Below are 25634 nucleotides of genomic sequence, written 5' to 3' on the forward strand. Positions count from 1 at the left end.
TAATCCAGTTTATTCAGATTTTTACATCATTTATATCCAGCTGTCTACAGCAGAGATAGACTTTATCATAACTTGCAAAGGATGGACACCAGAGCTTCCTTTTCTGGGTTCTATCTCCTTTTCAGTTTCTCTAAATCTACCTCTTGGCAACCACTGAAGCTTTCTCTAAATCTACCTCTTGGCAACCACAGAAGCTCTTCTCTACCCTACCTCACACCTCTTGCATGTACATAACCCAGGAACACTGACAGTCTTTACTTGCTCTGAAATGAGACAGCTCTTCAATTTCCCCCAGCTGGTCCTTCCTCCATCTGAACATGGAGACTCAGAGCAGACCCCTGCCAGGCACGCTGGTGCTGGGGCCTGAAACCCTCTTTCTCACTGTGGGAAGGAAATCTTCTGTCCTACCATCAATACATCTCCCAAGGCAGAACTTAGTCTGTAATGGCATGGATACATATAGTGTGTCTCCAGTGTGTGTCCAGAAATTCCCCTGCAATCAATAAAAGGAATCAATGAAATTATGGAATCAATAAAGGGAAGATTGGAAGCAGTTTGCCAGATCTGCACATTAGGTTTTAATAATCCTCAGATCTTATAGATTTTATTTAGTATTTTTTTATTTACAGCTATAAAACTTGTTTCTGGAGGCTGGCAAAATAAAGTGCTGTTCCACAGACTTCTCTGTCTCTCACATTAAGAGGACTGTGATCCAAACAAACATCTGCTGTGACAGGGCGACACATTTCTCTGTCTTAACCACAACCTTGTCTGTAACTATGGTGTCTCAAACATAAGCAGATTGAGGTAAAATTACTGCTCCAGAGTCCAAAAGAGAAAAATCTTTAAAGGTGAAGTTTTGCATGCAATTTTACTTATAACTTTATTTCTGCAGTCGTGTAGACATGTTAAAATGTAGATAGCACTGCCCAGCTTTGGGCAGATATTTTATGCCCAAAACCTTTTGGTTTGCAACTACATCAAATTTCAGTTTTTCACAGAAGATCATGCGTTATTTGGAAAAAAAAAGATTGAACTGGTGATAAGAAACTATTCACTTTATTTACAAATCCATAAATATGTGGTCTTTTCTTCCTTCTGACCATATTTCAACTGGCAAGATGGAATAACAGTGTACCCTTTGGAGCCTTTCTTCACTCAAGTACATATAATCATTACTGTCAGCCCATCAAGCTCCAGGTGAAAATAGATTCTATATAAACTCTTTTAAGTCACATTTGATTAGACCCTTTTCTGTATGAGTTTGACATGTTTTATTATTTCTTATCATGGCTTCTGTGGTGGACTTCCGCAGAATAACTCTTGTACCATAACTGACAAACGAAATCTGACTTACATTACAGAGAATGCAATGCTGAAAGTCTCCAAGTGTGAACAGTACAATTCTCTTATTTGAATAGAAGTTTTATTTTGAGCAACATCAGCCAAAACCAGGAACACTTGCCAGGCAGGAGGGGGTAGAAAGTAACCTGTATCCTGGGTGGAGGTGGGATAGAGAATCTATCTCAAGGTGGGTTAGAGAATCTATGACAAGACAGAGGAATGTGATAACAGAAAGGAACATAGTCAGTAATAGATAAGGAGAAATGTATATTGATTTCACCAGCTTTACAGTGCAGACTTTAATTAAAAGAAAAAATTAATTATAAAAAAATTAAACCAATTATAAAACCATGGCTGAAACTTGTAAATGTTTATTTAAGAATGTCAGTAATTGTAAAGCTTGTGAGACACAGCTGGAAGCTTTATAGGCCTTCTCTGTTGGAAATGGTTTTTGGAAAATTAATTGCATGACAGATTTTGCCTATTTCCATGGATTTCTTGCCATCTTTCCCTCTCCTCCCAAAATATATAAATATAGAGAGGTAAAAGATCTCTTGTAATGCATAATTAAAGCACTATTTTTGAGCAGCAAACTTATTTGTGACTTCTCTTTTACACTGTAAAATGACCAGAAAAAAGTGTCTTTTTTATTTCGTTTTCCTCCTTCAGTGGCCTGAATAATCTTACTATGTCTATCAACAGATAAGTCAAAGGCAGATTCTGCTGGCATGTGATCAAACACTGCTTCTTCTCATTGCCACACAGGGAGTTGTTCATAGGAAATTTTAGAAGTTTCTTCTGTTTCTGTTCATTTACCAAAATTTCAATAAAAAGCTATTTTAAACATATAAAACAACTTGAGTTGAAATGGGGAACAATACAAGGGAAATGAAGATTTTGCGCTCTTCTCTGAGCCATATGAAGGAGTCCAGAGCAGAAATTCAATGTCTAATTAGTCCAATAGCTCCCACACATTATGCACATCTCTTGCCCTTGGAAATGTTTCAAGCTCACCAGTTTGTACATAAGTGTAACAAACAGGTCTGTGCACTGCAAAACCTCTGCATTTGATGGGGTCCTTCAAAAATCTGTCATTCACAACACCACCCTTGTATATGCTGGCCTGGTCACACTACCAAAAGCTTACACAAAGGGCTGTCAACCAGACCAAAGGGGAGTTCTGTAGTATCCTCCTTCTCTGGAAGGATTACACGTGCAAGCATGAACATACCCAGATCTGAAAATACTAATTGCTAGGATGGACCGGCAGACATGTAAATGTGACTGGAAGCAGTAGGACATGATTGCTATTAAACACTTGTCTTGAAAAGTCGCATTTCAAAAACCCCTTTGCAGGGAGCTCATGTCTGATACTGGACTAGAAAATGATGTGTCTCCTCAGGGATCCTGAAAAACTCCTCACCCACCAGAAAGTGATCAGTCTTTCACCCACAAGGATCTGACTGATGAGCCTGGAAGAGCAGCAATGAGGCTTTATTTCAAACTATCAATAAGCCATTCCACTATTCATAAGCCAGACCTTTCTGAGACAATTTATGGGACTTCGAAACAAAAGAAACATTAGGTATGAAGAAAAAAACAGGATACAGAGAGGGCAGCTGCTTCCTAAGGGACAGGGAATCAGGAGCCAAGCACAACAGAAGCCATATCTGACAGGATAGGGGCTGGGAACTGGCAGCTGGAGACAGCCTGCAACCTAGATCATCAGCTAAGTCCTTGAAGGCAAGCTGGAAAGTCACAATCAGGATCAGGCCTGGTGATTTTAATTAGGATCAGACATAGCTCAGCAGTACCCAGGCAAATCCATGGTGACAAGGCAGATTTGAGCTGAAGTTGGCAAATTGATCTGTGGGTCAGGGTTAGGGTCTGCATCAGCAAGTGCATGTCCAGGAACCTGAATTCATCTCAGGCAGGAGCCTAGGGCTAGAGTCTTAGCTTAAAACCAGCTCCTGTGGGAAGGAGGATCATCCACACTAAGGCTTCTCTTTTTCTTCACAAACCAGTTTCGCATCCAGAACCAGCTGTTGTGCTTTCTGAGGCTATACATGAGCTCAAGTATTGTTCATTAAATTGTGAGAGGAAATATTTTTTACATACTCTGCAACTGCTGGTAATGGAATGCTTGCTTATAAAATTGCAAGAGAAAATTCCTGCATCAGTCATAAAAATCTTCAAAAGAAACTGAACATCATAGAATAAGGGGGAAAGAACAGACATGGAGGGGAACTGCCAAGAATAGGAAGGAGAATGTGCTCCTCAACCTTCTCTAACAAGCAGTGAAAGCCTTGCTGGAGACTTAAAATTGGGGGCAGGCTTAGCTGCAGGGACCACGAGATTGTGAAGTTCAATATTGTGTGAGGAGGAAGCATGGCAGCAAGATACAATCACAGGCTTCAGAAAAACTAACTTTAGCTTCTTCCAGGGTCTTCTTGGAAGAATCCCATGGGGAAAGGTTCTGCAGGGTAGAGGAGTCTGAGAGATGGTTGATAAGAATCACTTTATCCAAGTCTGAGAGCTGGTTAATAAGAATCACTTTATCCAATCTCAAAAAAAATTCTCTTGAGCAAGAAATAAACAAAGGGGGAAAGAGACTCACGTGGGTGAATAAAGAACTCCTATCAATACTCAAGAATAAGCAGGAAATATACAGGAAGCAGGATCAGGCCACTTGAAATGAATACAGAGAGAGAGGTAGTCAGAGTAAGTAGAAATGAGTCGAGGAAAGCCAAGGTCTATCTGTGATGAAATCTGGCCAAGGATGAGAAGGACAAGAAGAAGGGCTTTTTCAGATATGTCAACAGCAAAAGGAAGACAAAGGGTAATGTAGGCCCATTACTAAATGAAGGGGGATCCTGGTAACAGAGAGCACAGAGAAGTCAGATTTACTGAATGTCTTCTTTGTGTTGGTCTTCACTGACAAGACCAGGCCGCAGAGATCTCTTACCCAGGAGTGCAGGGTGAAGGAATGTGGGAAGGAAGACCTTCCCTTGAACAGTGAAAAAGAGGATGAGGGGTCTGGAGGATCTCTCTCATGAGTACAGGCTGAGGGAGCTGGGCCGGTTCAGTCTTGAGAAGACATGGCTGAGAGAGACCATATCTATGTAAACCCAAAGGGGTGGGTGCCAAGAGGCAAGAGCCAGGCTCTGCTTGGTGGTGTCAAGCAAAAGGACAAGATGAAATGGGCAACAGTGGTGTACAGGAAGATCCACCTGAATACGAGGGATATCACCCTCCTAGCAATAGCGTCTCATCCACAAAACTTAGGAGAGAAAATGGTAGCTGGTGAACTTTTGCACTTTAGCTCTATTGTTAGTCTTTTATTCCTGACTTCTCAACCTAGTCAATTGACCTATTTAGATATGCTATTTAGGGTTAGATAAACTTCTTTCCCCTTTATCAAAGAGGGCACTTAGGTGACTAGTTTAGTTGTCCACTCCACTGCCAATCAAAGGGCTAGACTGATTTTAACAAAGTTTCAGTATCCATATATTTTCTAAATATTTACTGTACATTTTTATCCATTTTAACCAAAACACCATAAACAACCAGCTTCACAGAAGGAGGTATGTAGTATTTCTTTACCTTGAATTGAGGTTATTTACCTTAGTAATTTAGGTACCTAAGTAATGAAATACTGCATCCCAGGTACATAATAGGTGTATCTTTGAATTATTTGCACTGCACTTTTTTTGCCCCTTGGAACTGTTATTTTTTTGTATAATTAAAGAAATTAATAATCATGACACAAAACAACTGAAAATGTTTGTGTACTTTCAGTCACACAGCAGATTGTGTGAACTGGATTAATTAGCCCAAGAATACTTGACAGAATGTGATAAGTCAGTATAGTCATGTCACATGATGTCACTGGCCTGAAGTGAAGAAATAGTAGACTACTATATTCGAACCAACTGACTGGAGATGGTTTAGTGCCAGATCATTATTCTAAACAAGACATATGATGCATACAGAATAGTGTAAAGGCTCAGCAGGAACACAATGCATTCAGATATTACCAGTCTCAAAAGGCATGAACTATGACTTTCAGTGCACAGGAAAGGGGAGTGAGGGATTAAAGAAATAACCTCTGTACCATGAGTACTGTGTTTTTACATCATTAGCAAAAGCAAAATGACTGTTCTATTTGTAGAAGCCTACAAAATAAATGTTCTATTTGTATAAGCCTACAAATATTGAAAGAAACAGTGATGATATCATATCTGTTTGACTTGAACTGAGTTGAATAATTTTATCTGATTTGAGAGCTGTCTACATTGGATTTTCTGTTGCTAAAGCAACAGCTAATGTAGCTGTGAAATGAATGGACAAAATAATCCACAGGCACTTCAAAGCATTATGTACATGTTCATTTATACTGTATGCCATACCCACAAACATATATTGAGTTGAGTATGCAAAAATATATGTGCATAAATATGTTGAGTATGCTTTGCCAAACTAACAGCAAGTGCTTATGCTGTGAATGCATATGTACAGTAATCATGACTCTGAAATATCTTTTTGCGAAATATATATTAAGTAATTAAATTTGTAGAATTAGAAGCTACTTTGAAACAATTGTGCTAACTGAATATAATTGTTAAAGATGTGATCCTGAGGAGTAACCAAGGATTGAGCAATCCCATATTGTATCAGGAGAATGTTTTTCAATCTAGACAATGCACAGGTGTTTTATCCTCACATAACAGTTCCATCTGAGATAACAGACAGGTTATGATAGATGTTGTACTTCAGGAGCAGGACTGTTCCTCCCCCAGATCCATGCAGTCCAACTGGATAAAACAGGTGAGATTTGAGAGGAAAGCTGGGAATGCCCATCCAGTAGAGTAACATGTCAACGACTGAAACAGAAAAGAATACTGAATTAGTGGATGCCAGAAGTGTTTTTTACTAGAACCAAACACTTGAAGCTCTTTCACAATATGGAAAAACAGCTATCTATCACTGTGAAGCAGTACAGTGCTGGGTATCAGGTCACCTTGTGGATTTAAGTAGATTTCCAGCCCTAAAGAAGGGAAGAGGTTAGACAGGCACTGCTTGTAAAGGGAGTGTGGCATCAGAGGGAGCAGAGATGGAAGTGAAAAAGGCTGACAAAGTAAAGGGAGCAAATTTCTTTGGAGGGCTAGAAACTACAACTTCCATAGTCTCCAGAAGTTCAGTTTTCTGTTGCTTTTTGGTTGGATGGAATTGTCTTGACCTTCTGTTGGACTGCAAATAAAGTCTGAGATTTTGCATGACAAGGACATTGTTACTGACTCTCTTAAATAGCAGGAGGAAAGAGCAATCAAATGCTAACTCTGGTGTTATCATATACTTCCCAGAACTTCATGTCTGGTCAGAGGAATTAATTTTCATTCTCAGTTTTCATTTACAGCTAATAAAGACAAGAAAACCTTTGCCTTACTACCGAAGAGTAGTAAGGTGTTAGGTAGCAATCGACTTTTTGATTTCCAGTACTTTTGGATGAGATCTAATTCTATTGCCTAATACTGACAAATTACTACCATTAGTGAGACAATTTCAGTGAAGATATATAAACAACCAATTATAATTTATAAGTTGCATACTACTTATATATATAAAATTTACAAACTGTGAAAAATAAAGCACATATGAAATACAATACATAATGAATCAAGCAGATAGAAGGTGATTTAAGCTAATTAAAAATTGCCCATGTTACCCTCATTATGGTCCATAATGTATGCATCTCTGTTAGAATCTTTCATCTCTCAGGTCTGCTGAAACAAAGGAAATAAAACTAATTAGGGTTATTTAATACTTTTTTGTTTATGTATGCAGGCTTTTTTCCTTTAAAAAATAGACCTTAATAGAAATAAACTAGGATACTTCACTTCTTGTCCACGAATTGTTACCTATGTTGCAACAGTAAATCTCTAGCATTTGTTGTTGTTTCATTTAAAAGACTATTCCAGCTGCAAGATCAGCCAGAATTTCATCAGTGAATGACAAAAACTCTTCTACATTCTTGAAATCCTTGGCATGTGCCTTAAGCAGGGCTCAAACTATTTCAATTTTTTGACTTAAATCGAATTAATTCATAACAGTGCCAGTTTCTTTCCACAGTCTGTAAAGACAGCTTAGATTGCCTGGCATAGGTGAATCCCTTCTTGATTCCTGTCTCCTGCCTATTGTCTCAATAGGTGGTTGGGATATGGAAACATTTTTTCCTAGTGTGATAATCACCAATGAGAAAAACAGGAAGAAGCATTATATGCTGAGAGTGGCAGAAACAGTTTATTTCAATTCTACTGAGTTTCCTGCTTCAGCACATAGTGATGGTATCCAGTGTAACTTTAGGCCATTCTCTTAGAATCCAAGTCTAGTCTTTTTGGATGTCCAGTTTTACAAAACTGTAGAATCATTTAGGTTGGAAAAGACTCCAAGATCATTGAGTCCAAATTTGATCCATCACCACCTTGGCAACTAAACCACAGCACTGAGAGCAGCCCCTCAATGTCTTCCTTGCAGTGGTGGACCCAAAACTGAACACAGCATTCGAAGTTTGGTCTCACCAGTGCCAAGTACAGGGGTATGGTCTCTGCACTGGTCCTGCTGGACACAGTATTCTTGATAAAATATTTTGATATTTTGGTATCCTACAAAATATTCCTAGAGAAACTTACACAGGAGAAACTAATTTTAAAAGTAATTTATAACTCCATCATAGAAAAAGAAGCAGAGTATTTCTTTACCCTGGCAGCTTTCTTCCTAGGGTCTCCTGTACACAGTGGAAGCTGAAATTTCCGTGACACACATGTATATCTCTATCAATTTAGTACTTATCATGTTTCTTAAGACAGGAATTTAAAGACTGTTAGACAAATTTGACTTTTTAAGAAAATTACCACAAAGGAATTATTATTGTTTTTTATATTTCTACATATTTGTGGAAAAACAAAACAAAATGAAAAAACACACACAAACATACACAACAAAAATCCCCCAGCAATGACTGGTGGCTTGATAAAAAATGTATCAACTTTCAGTCTTAAAGGTGAAATGATCATGGTGTTAATAAAAATTTTTTAAAGTCTCTTTAGAAAGAAGGGTACAAACTACATTCAGAATAAAACCGGTTTGATACTTTATAATCTAATGCAGTTATTTAACATTAACAGGATAAATTTGGAGTCAGAGATTTGTGCTACCTTGCCCTTACAAAAAAATACAAGTGGTCACTTAAAAGTGAATGTGGCATATAAGAAACCAAACTATCAATAGCAGTGGTATTATAATGGAGCCCAAAGCCCAGAAAAATCAATATTAAAGTCAGTAGTTGGAAGAGTTTTCATCCAGAACTGAAAGCCCAGACTCCTCTGTAGAAATGAACACATCTGAAATACAGCTGGAGTGTGGGAGAATCACAGCAATACAGAGCAGCTAAGCTGGGGATGTACCTCTGGGGATCGTTAGTCAAACTTGTGCTGCAGGCAGGATCACTAACAGCAGGTTCCCTAGGATCATCTCCAGTCAGACTTTCAATACCTCCAAAGTTTTTCTATACCAACCTCTAGTGTTTGACCATCCTCACAGGAAAAAAATATTTCTTATATTCAAATAGCATGTCTTGTACTTTATCTTGTGCCCGAAAAACAGCCTACAGATCTTCTCTAGCAGCTTCATTCCCTTTTCTAACTTGGTGGGGGAAGAAAGTGGGATTTTTGTTGGCAGTCAGTTCACTAAATTCACAAAAATACCAAAAGGAGGATGGTACTGTCATGAAGTTGTATTAAAAAGACATATGAAGTTGAATAATATGTCAGTGAGAGGTACTGTCTTTTACAACCTAAGTTAAAAGCTGGCAAGTGGCTGCTGTATGTGTACAGATGGGTCTCCCTCCCTTCTCTAGCCATTCCCAAGATAAAAGCAGAAGATTGCAATGACCATGAAAACCCCAGGAAAGACAGGGAGAAACCAGCTCTGCACAGTCTTGGTGCTGGAAAAGGAAAACAAGGAGCTAAATGAAGGCTATTCACCTGAATTTTTTGAGTACTGGACTTGTGGGAAGATCCAGAGATGGGGACATCCCTCCTTTGAATTACGGATGTACCTGATGGAGAAGTCTGTAGTGAGCTCTCAATCTGATCATTTCTCCAGCCATCAATCTATCATTTCATGTCTATATTTGCCTCTATCTATATTTGCAAAAGAAAATACGCCTCTGTTCTTATAAAATGTAAATGTCTCTGAAGAAAGTAAAATTGATATGGGAAAAAATTCTGAACATGTGGAAACAATTTTTTGCTGTGAGGGTGACCAAGTGACATGGGTTGCTGGAGAGATGGCGGACTCTTCATCCTTGTAGATATTCAAAAGGCATCTGACATGGTCCTGAAAAGCCTGCTTTAGATGGCACTGCTTGAACAGGGGAGGTGGACCAAATGACATCCAGAGGTTACTGCCAACCTCAAACATCTTGTGGTTCTAAATTTTTGTGAAAATAGTTAGTTATTCTCTCTATTCTAGAGAAGAATACTGTACTGACCCTCTTTCAAGGTTCCACACCTTACTTAGGAATGAGTTTCAGGCAATTCGGAGTTTGAAGTCAACATTTTGAGAAGAAAAGACTCAATTCATGACTTGAAAGTTAACTCTTTTTGAAAGCCTGCAGGCCTTTTTTTGCTGCGTCCAACAGCCCACGGTTTTAATAGGACCATGCTCAAGGGCTGCACCAGGCCCAGTGTTTTGCCTGTGTCCCCAGTAAACTTGTATCTTTCCCAAGGTGCTTGAAAACATGTGCTGGCTGAGGGGAGTGGATATATCTCTGGGATTTTTTTTTTTTTTCTCTGCACAGAAAGTTTCAAACTTCTCCTCTTTAAGTACTGCTGCTTTAACTCATATTTTTGCTTCTTGGTGGATTTGCACATCTGAGGGTTGGTTGCTTTGTGAAGACTCACATACCATATGCGAGCTGTGGCAGGGGAGAGAAGAAGGCATTTAGTGATGTTTGCTGCTTTCAGAGATTGTACAGTAGAACATCTCTAATTTCAAGGACCCCCGTTCTCTGTCTCTGTACAACAGTGCCTGGCTATGGTTATGGAGAAGTGCTTTGCAGCAGAAACACAATAAATATGGTAATGAGTCAGATTGAGCTCAAATGACCATAGTGGCATAACAAATTGGGAGAAGATATCAAGACAGAACTGAGGAAACCCAAGAAAAATACTTATAAGAGGTTTTATGGTTGCATGTTTGCAACCACCCACTTCCAAAGACAAATGCCATCCATTTCAGGCAGTGGGGATAGTGCCACTCATTTGAACTGCTGTCACTGAGTGGCAGGAGCTGAAGATTTCCCCTACCACATTTGACTTATAGGCTGCAGACAGCAGAGGAAGAAGGGGAAGAAGAAAATTATAAAAGTCTAAAGAAGGACAGAACTTCTAAGCTACTGCTAGAATTTTAAGTAATTTAACACTAAAGGCAGCACTAATAATTTAAGATAGACCCTGTTCTCCCCAGTTTCCCAATGTTTTTTAATACAATAGAGGCACTGTTTAGATTGCCTCCCTATAATTATTAGTAAACATCTTATTTGCTATGTCTCTTATTAGAAGCAGAGCCTAAATACCTCGGTCTAATTATTACTTATTCATGAATGCCTGCTTTATTGTTCTAAATGAAAACATGCTCTTAGAGAGGTAATAAAATTATAACTAGAATATATTCAAAATTTAAGAGTGGATGCTCAAAGCAGTCAACACTGAAGTCATACAGAGCATGTGTGAGTATGAAAGAACTGTTATATACAGTTCTGTATATACTATTTAATTGTTAGAGTTTTATTTGACTTAGGAAAATGACTTCTTGATCTATATGGTTTTGAACTTGCAAGGCTCTTGCACCACTGCTTAAATTGCACAGATTCATAGACAGCAGAGAAGCAGCATTGTTCAGTGCCAGATCTGGATCACAAAATTCAGCTGTATTTCAGCTAAGTAGCACCACAAGAAACATAGCATTAAGACACAATCACCATGCTCAAGCACAGTCACTATCTATCATGCAGACAAACTCCATTTCTCACAGCAAAACATTTACTAACCTTCTGTCTGAGAAGAAAATTGTACTGTACATTTCAAAACAGTTTTCCTAAAGTGCATAAAATGAGTAATAGTCAAAACAGGTATAGTCATGTATGGTGTCAAAACAAGCAAAATCAATTACAACTCTTTTGAGTACTCTTTTCCCTTTATTCTAGTTATATCCCATATTGTAATGAACATGTATTTCTAACCTATTAGCTGGCAAAAGAATCCACATTGAACTTAACCAAGAAAGTGCTGTCCAAGATTCCAGACTTTGTCTGTAGGAAGCAATGTTTCATCACAAATGCAAGACAGACAGCTGGATATGAAAAAGCCAACCGAGCTGCTAAGACAGACAGATGCAAGTTCTGCTCTGCCTATTCAGCACTCCACAGGGAGCCACTGTAGTGAATGGAGGATGGACTGTGCTTACTGTTGTACGGAGATGTGTTTTTGAGGTCTCTCCTAACAGCAATTTGCTCATTCTTATGGATTCATACCCCTACAGAGTTCATTGCTCCAGTTCTCTGTGTGTTAAACAGGAATCCAAGTCCATGTTTCAAATGCAGAAAGCTCTAACAGTTTCAAGAGCATCTTGTCATCTGGGACACATGGCTCAATGGACACCAGGAAAAAAATCATCTGAGGTAAACCTAATCTTGCCAAAATCTTGTGTATAAATATTGAAAATATAAAAGTTTCATATAGACAAATGTCTATATGCAATACGAATACAACTTCTGATTAACAGTCACCTAACCTATGGCAGATGGAGTTTTTTCCACAGCAGGACTCTAATGATTCTGCTGTCATTAACAGTTGTATTTTGCTCGGGTTCTGGCTCAACAGGACTATTTCATTCTTCTGACACATTATGACTGACCTTATCAAAAAGCATAAGAATAGGATTTTTCTTCTGGTAGAAAACTAGACCACAGGAATGGGTCTGCATTATATAAACATGCCTGTGATTGATACAAAATAACCCCTGTTCAATGTGTGTAACCCCAAAATTACAGTAGAAGAACAGTCAATTTGATATCCTGCTTTTAATTCCCTGTGATAAGCCATTCCATTACTCCGCAGCCATACTTGACATACATAACATAATTCTGCTTAAAATTTCTACTATTAACACTATGGTAAGGAATACTAGCAAACTATAAACATATTTGGAACATAAAAGAAAGCTTTATGATTTACATAAGCTCTACAGTACAAATTTCATCTCAGATCATAATGATTATTTCAGCACTTACTGTGCTTGCTGAGGGTAATTTTAGGGTAGCTGATCTCTGCTGAAAGGATATATCCTTCAAATAAGAAAGGATAGATTAATGTCAGCAAAATAATATTGATTTAATGTGTGGAATACTTTTGTGTATCCTGGTAGATATAATCTCGTTTTTACAAGCATTTTAAAAGCTAGTCTGGTTTCTGTGTTGTAATGCACTAGCTTGTCTCCCACTGGAATGGAGGATTTGTTACAGACTACTGACCTGAAACTTAATTCACAGAAGGAAGGAGAGCACGCTAGCTGAATCCTACACTTCCTTAAGTATATATTTCCACTTTCAGCTGCATCTTCATTTTCTGTCCTGCATTCTGAGAAGATTAAAAAAAAAAAAAAAGTAAAAAGAGCAATAGTATTCTGGGGACATATCTTTAGTACTTCCAGGACATAATATCAATAGCGTAATGTAGCCATTTGCTTTCTACATTCCAGTACAGTAGAAGGCCCTAAGGCACGTCTTGACCTTTTCCACTGGTGACTACACAAAGGCTTCCAGTTTTGATTTGCCAATTGCTAATCTTAGTTGACTAAAAGCACAGCCAAATTCTCCTGAGAAACAGTTAGATTGCATTACTCAGTACATTACTCATAGTTTATCTGGCATTCACATACTATGCTGAACTGCAGCTAAGCATTGCACCTGATATATTTTAAGGGATTTAAATGATGCTGGTTGGCAGTCATGTAACTTCATCAGCTGTGACACAGCTGCTATACACCTTTATGACCTCTTGGTACTTTATAATTTTTAATGTGTTCAGAACTAGTCAACAGAAATGCAGTAATGTCATAATGCCATCTACAGGCCCTAAACAGTCCCAGTTTCTCTCGGTGACCCTGCCTTCCATATTCCACCACACAACTAAAAGAAAGGGTTGGTAGCAAAAGAAATCATGATAAACCCTTCCAATTGAGAGTCAAATCATAAGTAATTCAAACAAATTTCTACACTATGGTTATTAATAATGAGTTTTCTCACCATCCTAGTAATTTCTGCCAGGAACAATGCAGAGATAGCTTTTCATGTAGTATTTATTTACTCAAGCCTTGGCCCCAGTTAAGAAGTAAAACATTGTAAAAAAATTGAGCAGTCCTGAATGTTGCATTGAAGTTGCATTATTTTCAGTCCTTAAAATCACTGGGAAGCTATTGGTCTACGGTGGTTGGTATTCCTATAATATAGAGATATCCAGCCTTTCTGATGTCCAACACCAGCCAGCAGACCTTCAAACACCCAAGAGTCACAGGGTAGACATCACATATCCTAGAGAGCTGAGGGAGGAAGAGAGCTTCATCTGTGGTTCACAAAAGGTGACAGCAGCTCCCAAGGGGTCCCACTGCTTCACCAGGGTATTGCCAGCCTTAACACAGCCTACTGAATTGCTCCCTCGAGCTCGGAGATTCAGATTACTCACAAGTTCCCACGCTAGCTCAGCTTTCTTGTTAGTCGTGTGGCACAATCTCACATACGTCTTGAACTGCTGAAGGTCCGCACTCATCCTAAGACCCATCTTTGCCTTTCTGTTAGGTTTGCCAGCAGATATAATTTTGTGCAGCCAGAGACATCAATAAAGTTGACGGGTGTTTTTGTTCTGTCAGGTTAAATGGGAAATAAACAGAAAAAACCTCACCAAAACACATACACCAAACAAAAGAAAGAAAAGAAAAAAAAAAGGCTGAAGAACAGAAAACACAGGGTCAGAAACCGAAGGGATGGGTCATCTGGCATGGAGTAACCCAGATTACAAAGAAAACTTCTGCCCTTGCAAATGTTGCTTTTTTCATGTTTTGGAGGTGAAGAATCAGAAATGGAGAGAAAACCTCTGGCACTGTCTACATTTCAGCTACTTGTCTTTCTTTGAGAATCTGTGAGCAGAGAATTCAACATTGCTAATGAAATATACGCAAAGAAATTCAAGACTCAAACAGCTCATTCAGATATTGAACCCAACATGCTTTTCAGTGCCTTGCTTCTTCTGTCATGAGAATAATAAAAATCTGTTACACATTCTCCTGGTGAGCAGATGTCCATCTCAGTCTGTGGGTCCTTCCCACCAGCTTTTGTTTGTCTCCTCAAAATTTTTTTGGTGTTCCTAAGAGAGGCCAGGAGCCACTGAAATTACCTGAGTGCTATATTTACAGCATACATACACGTGACCACTTGTAGCAACAACTGAAAATGTTTCTTTCTTAGGTGAGTCTCAACATAGAAGTTGAAATACCTCTTCTATTATCTGTACAGAATCATCGCATTTAAGAGAGGTCTATGTACAAGTAGTAATTAACAATCACAATTGTTGACTCTCTTCTAATTCAAACCTGCAGACTACAGGAAGAAAGATGAGCTGCATCCATAAGAAAAACAGTGCCTGAAAATTTTATGAGGCATCATTTTTTCAGTTAATATTTTCAATTCCAGGGCTTTCTGTGCTGTTTAAATAAAAAAACACTTTTATTTTAAAATCATATTTTCAATGCTTTCATACAAAAAATTAGAATAATGTCTCAGAAGAAGAGTCAGACTATCAGCTACACAATAGACATCACAGTAGATTTAATTTTGCATGCATTCTTACTGCAGCCCTTGTCAGGCAGCAAAAAAAAGATGTGCTATCTGAAGCTCTTGTACTTCACATTTGTTGCATGCAGCTATTATTTTACTTGGCTTTGATGTTTCACACAACTTTTAGAAGCAAAGAATCTGCTTTGACAACATGACATTTCCCATATGTCCCCTTAGTTGTATGAATGAGAAAACCTTGGCTAACCTTAATTAGCATTGGCACTGTTGTTTGTAATCCTTGCACTGTTTTCTTTACAACATTGTTTTAGTAACTTAGAGTTATGAAAAGGTTCTGTTTATTGTGCAGAGGACCAAGAGCACCATGCTGCTGAGGACACTTGACTTTAAATTTTTGGGCAGAGGTAGTGGTTGAGTCCCACACCTTGGCTGCCTGTCCACCTTGTAACTAGGTGGAGGTTATGGCAGGTAATGGTTTGGTTGTAGGCAGATGGGCATCGCCTCCAGGTGAATTTCTCAATTCCACATGCTTTGCTTTATGTGCCGAAGGAGATTTTCAAAAAAGCTGCTCAATCAACAGATGGAGAAGAAGAGACTTACCTGAACTGGTTCACATTTTGCCTCTAGTCATAGAAGCTTCTTTTCTGTTTTGGCTTAAAAGTCACTGCCAGTGACTAAAAGGAACCAAGTCTCCTACAGATCAAATGCAGTTAGTCCTAGCTTTTGTAAGTATTACCTCTTCCCACTGAATGGCATATACCTAACCTCTGCATATAATCTAGCATGTCAGAGAGCATGTCTCACACATTGTGTGAGAATAATCTGCTTCAGAGCTAGCCACGGGAGAGTGTTGCACAGGGTGCTACCTGTCACCTCAGGTGCTTTCAGCTCCCTGAGATTCATAGTCTGGCAGGATGTCAGAATACAGCTCCCTGCTTTGGTTACTGGAGAAACAACACACCAGAGAGTTGTGCTGCCTCTCAGAGGGACCTGGTCAGGCCAGAGAAAAGAGCTGACAGAACCTCACGATGTCTAACAAAGGGAAGTGCAAAGTCCTGCACATGAAAAGGAACAACTCCCAACACCAAGATATGCTGGGGGCAGGATGCCATTTCCCTTCTTTACAGCAAGGACACATTGCTGGATCATGTTCAACTTGTCTACCATGACCCCTGGGTCCTTCACTGAAGAGCTAATTTCTAGCCAGCTGCCCCTAGCCTCTCCTGGAGCCTAAGTTTATTCCTCCCTAAGGGCAGGACTTGGCATCTCCCTGTATTGAATTTCATGGTGCTCCTGCCTGTCCATTTATCCAGCTTCTTCATGGTCCTTTGAATGGCAGCACACCCAAGTGGTGTATTAGCCAGACATATTCCCTTCTGATAATGCTTCTTTTTCCTTTTTTTTTACTTTCCAACCTATTTTCATTTTGTTTATTGAAAAAAAAAATCAGTCTCTCCTGCTTTAAGCATTTTGAAATCAAGTTACAACTTGCATGTTCTGGCATACACTTTCTTCTTTATTGTTTTAAACCATGGATAAGATATGCACTGCTTCCAAATACCTTAAGGTTTGAAATTCTCCAAGATTCTGGACAAGTACTGAGTAACTAAGCCTATTATTGCACATGTGGGGTTTGAGCCAAGTGCTTTATCATTAGAATTCAGAACTGCTTCAGTAATACAAAAACAGACCCACAAAATACATGGAGAAAAAGATAAAATGAGAACAGCAACAGAAAGAGCTCTTGCTGATATTTTTTTTCCCTCTGTTGTCTTTATTCTTCAAATTTAACTTTAAAAATAGCAAATGACAGAATGGCTAAAAGAAAAAATAATTTAATAATAATAAATAAAGGTCAAAAATTTAGGCAAAAGCATTTATTGATGGAATTGATAACTGTTATTTCCTGAATATCCAACCCTTTGTTCCTCTTTATCCACTTTTTGACTTCTGGTTCACACATCTCTCCTCAGTTGAACATACCTTTCTTTACTTTTTTTACTATATATTACCTTTCTAAAGATCATGTTAGCATGTTAAGCGATATCTTTTCCCTTATCTATAAGGAATGCAGTTGGAGCAAGGTCAGTGTTATAAATTTTTTCTTCCTTTCCCTGGATGTAAAGCTTGTTCATCAAAGATCTCCTTCTTCATCCCATATTTGCACAAAAGAAATATTTAACAGACCATTAGTTTCATAACATTTATTTCTAATCCGTGGTACAATTTTTTTATTAGAAATGGAGATTTGGAACATATCCTGTGAACATTCCTTTTTCAGTCAATTGGTCATTTGGTCATCAGTTCATTCTTTTATAGATTCTTGTTTCCCTGTGTAGAAGAAAATGCACTTCTCACTTCTCTGTTTAGAAACACAAGCATAACAACCACAGCAACTGCAGAAAGGTTTTTAAGGCCTTTTGTAACCATCTATTTTTAAAAGCAAAAATATAGAACAAGTTAATATCTCTGACATTAAGGCTGATAAACATCCTTTAGTTTATTACTCCTTATTCACTAAGAGTAGTACAGCAAGGCATCTCTGCTACTAGGGTCCATACATGTATTTCAAGAGATCTCAACAATCCTTCTGGCTGTGTCATTATTTTGACCAATTTGTGAATCAATTAATCCCCTCCAATTATTTTTCTCTTAAAGTCCTCCTCTAGAGTCTCTTTCAAATGATTGTTTGAAACTTCTATTTTCTTTTTTTTTTTTTCAAATTTATCTTCCATTCAGGATCAGTTAAGAAAATCTCCCTATTATTTCATGTGTATATGCTACATAGAGTATCTGAGGGAGTTTCAGGTGTGAAACGCCCTTCAGCCAAATTGAACTTAGTTGGTAAAGGCCTGAAATTGTAGTCATGCCTTCTAGCTCTAGATATAGAAGTAAAGTTAGTCTCCTTCAAGCAGTAATTCTTTGTTTTCTCCCATTTTCTATGTTCCTAAAAAAGGTTTGACTAGCATGAAGCAGCTGTGTTCCAATTAAAGGCAATAGAAGCCAATATATTTGCAATGAGAAATATGTCTTACTGAACAAGCAATCATTTTGGAGTCACATTCTTCTACCACTTTTGCTATTATACCTTGTGCTAACAATTCAAGACATGGTTCCATCCCACTATAACAGAGCTTAACATTTACTGCACATATATGGAGAAAAAAAAGAATCTGAAATTAAATATTCTTTGTTTCTGGAAACAGAAATTAAGGGTTGGCATTTTAAAAGGTTTCTACTTCCCAGATAGATTTAGGTTCCTTACACATGTTATATTCTGGTAACAGTGCGTCCTACTCTTTGTCTTCCTCCAAGTTTCCAACATACTTTTTTTCCATCCAGAGCAATACTCCCATTTTTCTATTTAGGCTTCCAGCTTCCATGCAGAAAGTTGTGTATCAACCCTTGAATTTCTTTCTAACCCTATTTGTATATGGAACTTCATTTATTCCATATATTGAACATTGCCTTTTAGCAATGACATCTGTCCTATTTTTTCCTTTGTGATTGTAGAATTTTAGTGATTTTATCCACAGTGGATGGGTTCTGGAAAACTCAGTATTATTTTACACCTGTTTGCTTTCCTCTTTCTTGAAAGGTGACTCTTGACCTTGACTTAGCAGCAGCTTGGTCCCCTTCTAGCAAAGCCACAAAGGTAGTGCTCGGGAGATTATTACAAACTGGATTCTCAGTCCCTCTTCCAGCACATGAACACATCAGATGCAATTAAAAAAAAAAAATTAAAAATACAAGAGTATGTAATGTACGTATGGTACATATGGTGAATGCCTTGTCACCAGATATTACTCCTGCTAAGAGTATACCTGTGCTCAGGAGGTGTTTGGACAAATTCATGAAATATTAACCTTCTGAGGTTTCCTATGCACATGGAAAACATGTCCAGCTCAGGAATTCCCTGAATTACAAATATCAGGGGCTAGTATCCTACATATTATGCTGGTAATAGTGTGATAGGAAGTAAACCTTTTTACAAGCAGTAGGAGAACTTTTTTTGAATGTGACAGAGTGCTTTATTTGCCACTTTTAACCTAGGAGACTAATCTGTATCACTCTCAGCATTTCATAGATAACTTCTGAAGTAGGGAAACAAGGAATGTCAAGGAGAATGAGCAAAAGGAATGAACTCTTTTGTTCAGTTGTGGTTGTGTGAGCAGAAGATAGGCACTCAAATTTGTAGAATCAATGGTAGCCCTTGCCCTTAGGGGAGATTATTTTCCAACAGTACACAGAGTGAGGGGATCCTCTTGACTTCTCTTCCCCTGTACTCACAATTCTTCAACTCCTTTGTACATCTTATACAGTAAGGGTTCAGGAGGAAACAATGTCTGTGGGTTAGTAGCTGTAACACCATACTTAAGGAAAAAAAAAAAACTAACAAAAAACTGCTATTGAGGTTTGTATCATGTCAGATACACGAAGTCATTCATTCTGTCTGGAGGCAGACCTCAGCTATATTTAATTCAAGATATTGCCCTCCAGTATGGTCGAGAGAAGAGAGATAAGTCAGAACACAGGGATACAGAATATGGTCTTATGTACAGCATGAACAAACTGAATCAGTCTAAGGAAAAAATAACAACCTTCAGCCATGACCTCCATGACCCGTCAGTCCTTCACTGCAGAACTGATTTCTAGCCAGCAGCCCCTAGCCTGTCCTGGAGAATGGGTTTCTTCCTTCCTAAGGGCAGGACTTGGCGTCTCCTTGTATTGAATTCCATGGTGCTTCAACTACATAAATGGTTGGCACAAAGAGGAACAAATGTTTCTTCTATAATCACAAGAGACAAGACATGAAAAAGTAAATTTGTATTGCCATCATCACTTTAGGAAGTAAGAAATAACTTTTAAATCTAAATGCAGTTAAAATGTTGAATCAATTGCATAGGAAGGATAAGGAAGATCCACCAGAAAGTTTTAATACAAACATGTCAGAAGTAACACATTCTTTGCAATAGAATACTTTAAATGACCTTTTAAGACCTCTTTTAAACCTTTACTTTTCCTTTTATTGTTCTACTATATGCTGAAGACAGTGAAGCATTCAGATACAATGATAGGAATGTTATGTAAAATAAGTGGAGACTGCTTTTGAGAATATCACAACAGTCTCACAATTATATCATGATCATTCTACCAAAAGACCTATGTACTGGAAACCAGTGGTTTGAATGAAAACCAATCAAAACACAGGATTAATTTTTGGCTACTCATATTCTGATTGTTTAAAAAAGGATAAATTATTCTGTCATTTATATTAAATGTCACAGGACTGTGGTATATAGAATTAAAGATGAAGTTTGGATGAGATTATGCTGATATTTTATTTTATAATGTGTCCACACTTCATAGTTGAACAAAGACTTCATCATACCTGTAGTCCAACTCATGCAATAGAAGCTCAGATACTTATCAGTTCATATTAAAGTGTAATCATCATCATCATTATAATCATCGTCATCATCAATGAGTTTTCTTTTTAAATTGCAGCAAACTCTGACAGAAATTACCATGCCTAAAAATGATTTTCAGTCCTGTTTTTGTGTTACTAAAATTGGTTCCTTAGTTACCGCAACACCATCCTACAGTATCTTTTGTGGTAAAATTCTTTACAGTTTTTGCCGTGAAGGAGATGTGCCTAGGCTTGAAGACCAATGCTTCCAGAAAGCACTACAATAATAATCCCCTGTAGTGATTTTTCAATAAGTGCAAAATTTGAAAATTTTAACTGTGCTTAATCCAGGTTTTTTCCTTTGTATGTTTCCCTTCTCTGATAAGGCTCTTCCCATAAGTAAACCCATGTAAGTTAAAAATTAATATTGAAATAAGAGTATAGCTGAAATAGAAAGAGTACCATTAAAACTAAAATATATGCTTTGTTCCAGGAAAATGCTAACACTTCTGATTTTATTGTATATGCCACTGGAGCTCTATTGACTCACAAAGCAAGTAGCTATGCATAAATAAACTTTATAATTTGCTGGTGTTCCATGTAGCAACAATTGCAACAGAAGCTTTTCAAATATGTATGCTGCATGCACTTGAATAATTTGTATCTCTTAATTCTGTCTGCGTGTATAAGCAACAAAGAGAGACAAAGAACAAAACAGGAATCTTAATTTTGCTCAACATAAAGATGCTGAGCAAACCAATGCAAGAGGTAGACAATTTTGACTATGTCAAGGAGAGGAACCAAGTTCTACTTAAACTTACACACTTTACTCACTTCTAAAAGTAAAGCACTTTTATGTAGAGGGAAAATAAGCTTCTTTGGTAGCTATTCAGTTCTCTTTAAAAAATATCCATCCTTCTTTAAGAAAGAATGATTCTATGTCAGTAGTATCAACAACAATACTATGGAAAAGGAAGTAAATGTTTTTTCAGTATCAGAGATAAAGAAAACATCTATGAAGCCTAAATTTTCTCAGTAAGTGTTATGTATAAAATGTTGTTTAGCACTAGGAAGTATTGAAGACATGGGACTGAGATTCAAATATACCATGCCTTGTCAGCCTCCACTGTGCCTCCCACATTCAGTGGAAGGGTACATGCTGATCATTCTTCAGTAAACTTAGCAGCTGCATGACTTTATTCTTCAAAATATTTACATTTTACAGGTGAAGGTAGTCTTTGGATCTGCCCCTTACTGGAATATCTTGTGATATTTTATTGTGTCTGAGCATGTTTTTGGAGGCTGAGTTTTACTGATTAACATTAATGATGATTGGCCAGATTGCCTTGCTCTGTGCCCCCCATTACTTACAATCAACTTGTTGGCTTAGCATGATTGAGGTTTACTTTATTTCATGTCTAGCGGTCATGATGACAAAACCAATGGTATTCAGACAGGTACCTGAGCCCAAACCATCTGCTGTCAGCTCTTTGAAGTGAGTTAGAGCTGTAATTGACTTGGGTATTATAGCAGATACAAGCTTTGGCTTTTAAAATCACTCCATTCTAGCTCTGTGCAAACCAGGAGCAAAGTCATTTACAAAAAGCCCTTATCACAAAAATCCACAGCGGGTATTTATTCCTGCTTGAACATATCTGCTGAGGCAGAGATTTTCAATTCCTCATCATTCTGGAGGCAGTCACTCACTTCATTTTGCTTGACTTTATCTTCCTGAGGTGTATGTCCTTGGCTCAGGACACAGGAGCACAGGTTGAGCTGCATGCCTTCACACTTCATCCATCTAATGATGACACTGTCTGGTCTTGTTCCACCCCACCTTATTGGTCACATGCAGGCACAGACTCAGCTTTCCACTTCAAACTGATAATAAGGTGTGGTCATAATTAGCATGGCAGCAAGTTTTTAAGTGTATGCATTAAGTGTAGCAAAACAGTTTATGATCTTCTCAGAATGCAAGCAGGTTGGGCATGTATTTGTCAGCCTAATGTTAGAGGGGTCGGCTGTAGATCTGTGCACCTGTATCTCATTATACTTCTTGAGAATTAAACTTATTTGAGAACTGTACATCTACCCTGGTAATCAAAGGGAGATGTTTATCTCTCGCCCTTTCCTGTGTGTGATGCAGTATTGCCTGTAATTGTATGCTCTCAAGAAAGTGGAGCAAACATACAGCAATTATTTTCTTTAATAAAGCAGGGATTGAAACCCAGGAGTGATTTTACATCTCTAAGCGCATTACTATAGCTCCTGTTTGCAACCTCAATGTGACGTTGTTGTCTCTCAGTTCAAGGGCAGTATGCTAGAAGGATTCTGGGCTTTTATTGATTGCTGTCATAACTAGCCACTGTAATGGAATTAAGTGGGACCGTGTCTTGTTTGGACTTGTACATAGGGAAAATATAAGGACAAAACCTAAACAAAAATATCACAGTCAAAGGTTGAATGAGGATTTTGGGTTGTTTTGAGCCCTTTGAGGGAAGGGAGGGAAACAAAGGTAGAAAAGATGCTATTGCAATGTTGAGTTGGGGTCCTTGGACATTTGTGAAAAGTGCATTGCTGGGGGTGGATTTGGATATGAGTGTTTATGATTGGTGTCTCAAGAGACTGCATCTATATTATGAAAAAGATACATTTTAAATAATTTAATTTATATGGCTGGATCAGTCAGTAACACAAGCATCAAAAATAATGTTAAAAGTTCAGTTTCATGAAAATGTGCTCTCATAAGTCTTATGCATCTTTTTGAGACTTTCACCAGGGGACTTCCAGTAATTTGAAAGCTGTGTGCATTTCTAGCCAAGTACCCTTCTGCTGACAGGAAGAGTATGGAATATTTAGTGTGGTCATTACGAATATTCTTGATATGAACCTCAAAGCAAACTAGAGATTAATTCACTGGGATTATCCACTTAGTTTTCATAATTAGCAATTTTTAAGACAGTGTATGATGAAGGAGTTCCATCATAACTCCTGATATTTCATTATGAGGAGTTGAAGAAAGTAAAGAAAGTTACTGATCACAAGTACTAGCTTCAAAGATACACAGAGATTTTTTCTGACTATTCATGTAAAATTTGTTTCCTTTAAAATTATTAGTAGTCTGACAGGTCCCATTATAATTATCTGCCCTATTTTTGTTTAGGTTTTTTTTTAGGTTAGTCTTCCTTTGCATATTAAGAGCATCTTTAAAGCATTTATAGCTTAAAGCATGCTGAACTTCAATTACATGGACTCATGTGGTGAAATTTTTGTTTAAAATAGCAAGATCCTTTTTCTCGTGGGAATATACTGCTCTTTCTTTCTTTCTTTCTTTCTTTCTTTCTTTCTTTCTTTCTTTCTCAAGAACTGGGTGTTATAAACTTAAACAATGCACTTTAAAGGAATTCAAGTAAAAATGAACTGTTGACATGGATCTTGTTTACAGCAAGGTCTGACTGGTTGAATGTAAAGCTGTAAAGCTGTATTTTATTGACATACATATTGACATATATTTATAATATGTCCACCAATATTACATATATTTATAATATTACACCAATATTGACATATTGGTGTAAGGAGAACAGCAGGTACATCCATTGATTTTATACCTATAAAATAAATTGGGCATTATTGTATGTATTGTAACTTTTTGTCTTAAATCTAGCAATGTAACCTTTTCTTACCAAGAAAAGTTATTATGTAAAGAACCTAAATGGTTAATGTTTGAAATATATCCATTTGAACTCTGTGAAATCAGCCCAAACCTCCTTCAAGAGTTTGAAGGAGCAATAAAATGTTATCTACATAGAGAATGCTTTTCCACATTTCTAGCCTTGGCAAATATTACAAGCAAAAGTGGCATACATGTGTGGGAATGTGTGTGTTTGAAGACTAGGAGGTTTTTGTGGGCTGCTCTGTCCCTCTAATTTTAAGAAGCTGGCAAAAAATAAGAATAAAATGTCACAAAGTCAGTTTTATAAGGCTTTTTATGATTCACTGCATCTACTCCACATACAGTGGGCTGGAACCTGAGCAAAGGAAAAACATAAAGAATATTATTTTGCAGGTGTTGTATCTGTATGCTTAGATATATTAGAATGATCCTTTCTTGTTTTTCTTCTCTCTTTTTTTTTTTTTTTTTTCCTAGTGGCTACCTAGCTACTCTGAGAGAGGACATGTCATTCAGAGAAAATGAGTAAACAACTGCAGAAATGCCAAGCAGGTATCTTTTGTAAAAATCAGTAGTGGGCCAAGAAAACAAGCAGTGGAGATATTATGACAAAATTATGATTTTTTCCCCTCACCCACCACATCACCACATGCTGTGGAAGACAAGCACTAGTTTTGCGTCTTAATGTTAGCGCTCTGTCTGGAGGCACACACAGAGCAACATTTTTGCAATCACTTCTGGATGCATGTTACCTTAGTCACTCACTTCTAAACCTACTCATTACTTTTAATGTTGCTGAATCTTTTCTCTAAAGCAGTGTGACATGCGCAGTTGAATAAAGGCCATAATTTCTCTTGAAAACTCACTGGCATGAATGAAGCTAATGATTTTAGTCTGGCACTTAAGCTGCAAGGTAAATGAAAATGAAGTTTTTTATCCAATATTTGATGGCTTTGCATTTCAGATATTAATCTATTTTATGCTAATGAATTGGACAGTTTTTTGGTGTAATGGAAAATTTCAAGGGTCATCTAAAAATTTCTAAAATAACTATGCACAGTTTGTTTAAATCTCATATATAATCATACTGACTGTGCAACTCACATAACTGGCATCACATCACACCAGCTCCTGGGTCTGGATCTTCCAGCCTTAGGAATCAGAAAACTTAGAAACTTTCTTATTTCTCATAAAAGTTGTAATATGTGTCAGTTTTAAAAGTTATGCCCAAAAATATTCTCTTCTTCAGAGGAGGCATAAAGAGTATGGTGTTCCAGTTCTTCTCTTCCCCTGGATCC

At 37.6% G+C, this 25634-nt stretch overlaps 1 long non-coding RNA gene across 1 annotated transcript in view; it reads left to right on the top strand.

The window, feature by feature from the left end:
* The window catches only part of LOC119706972, a 65247-nt gene that overhangs the window by 29628 nt on the left and 9985 nt on the right, over positions 1-25634 (top strand). The window contains exon 5 of the long non-coding RNA XR_005258640.1: positions 24814-24888. This is a non-coding gene — a long non-coding RNA (uncharacterized LOC119706972). The remainder of the gene's footprint in view (positions 1-24813; positions 24889-25634) is intronic.

The sequence above is a fragment of the Motacilla alba genome, chromosome 1 (genome assembly GCF_015832195.1).
Source record: "Motacilla alba alba isolate MOTALB_02 chromosome 1, Motacilla_alba_V1.0_pri, whole genome shotgun sequence".
Classification (NCBI taxonomy): domain Eukaryota; kingdom Metazoa; phylum Chordata; class Aves; order Passeriformes; family Motacillidae; genus Motacilla; species Motacilla alba.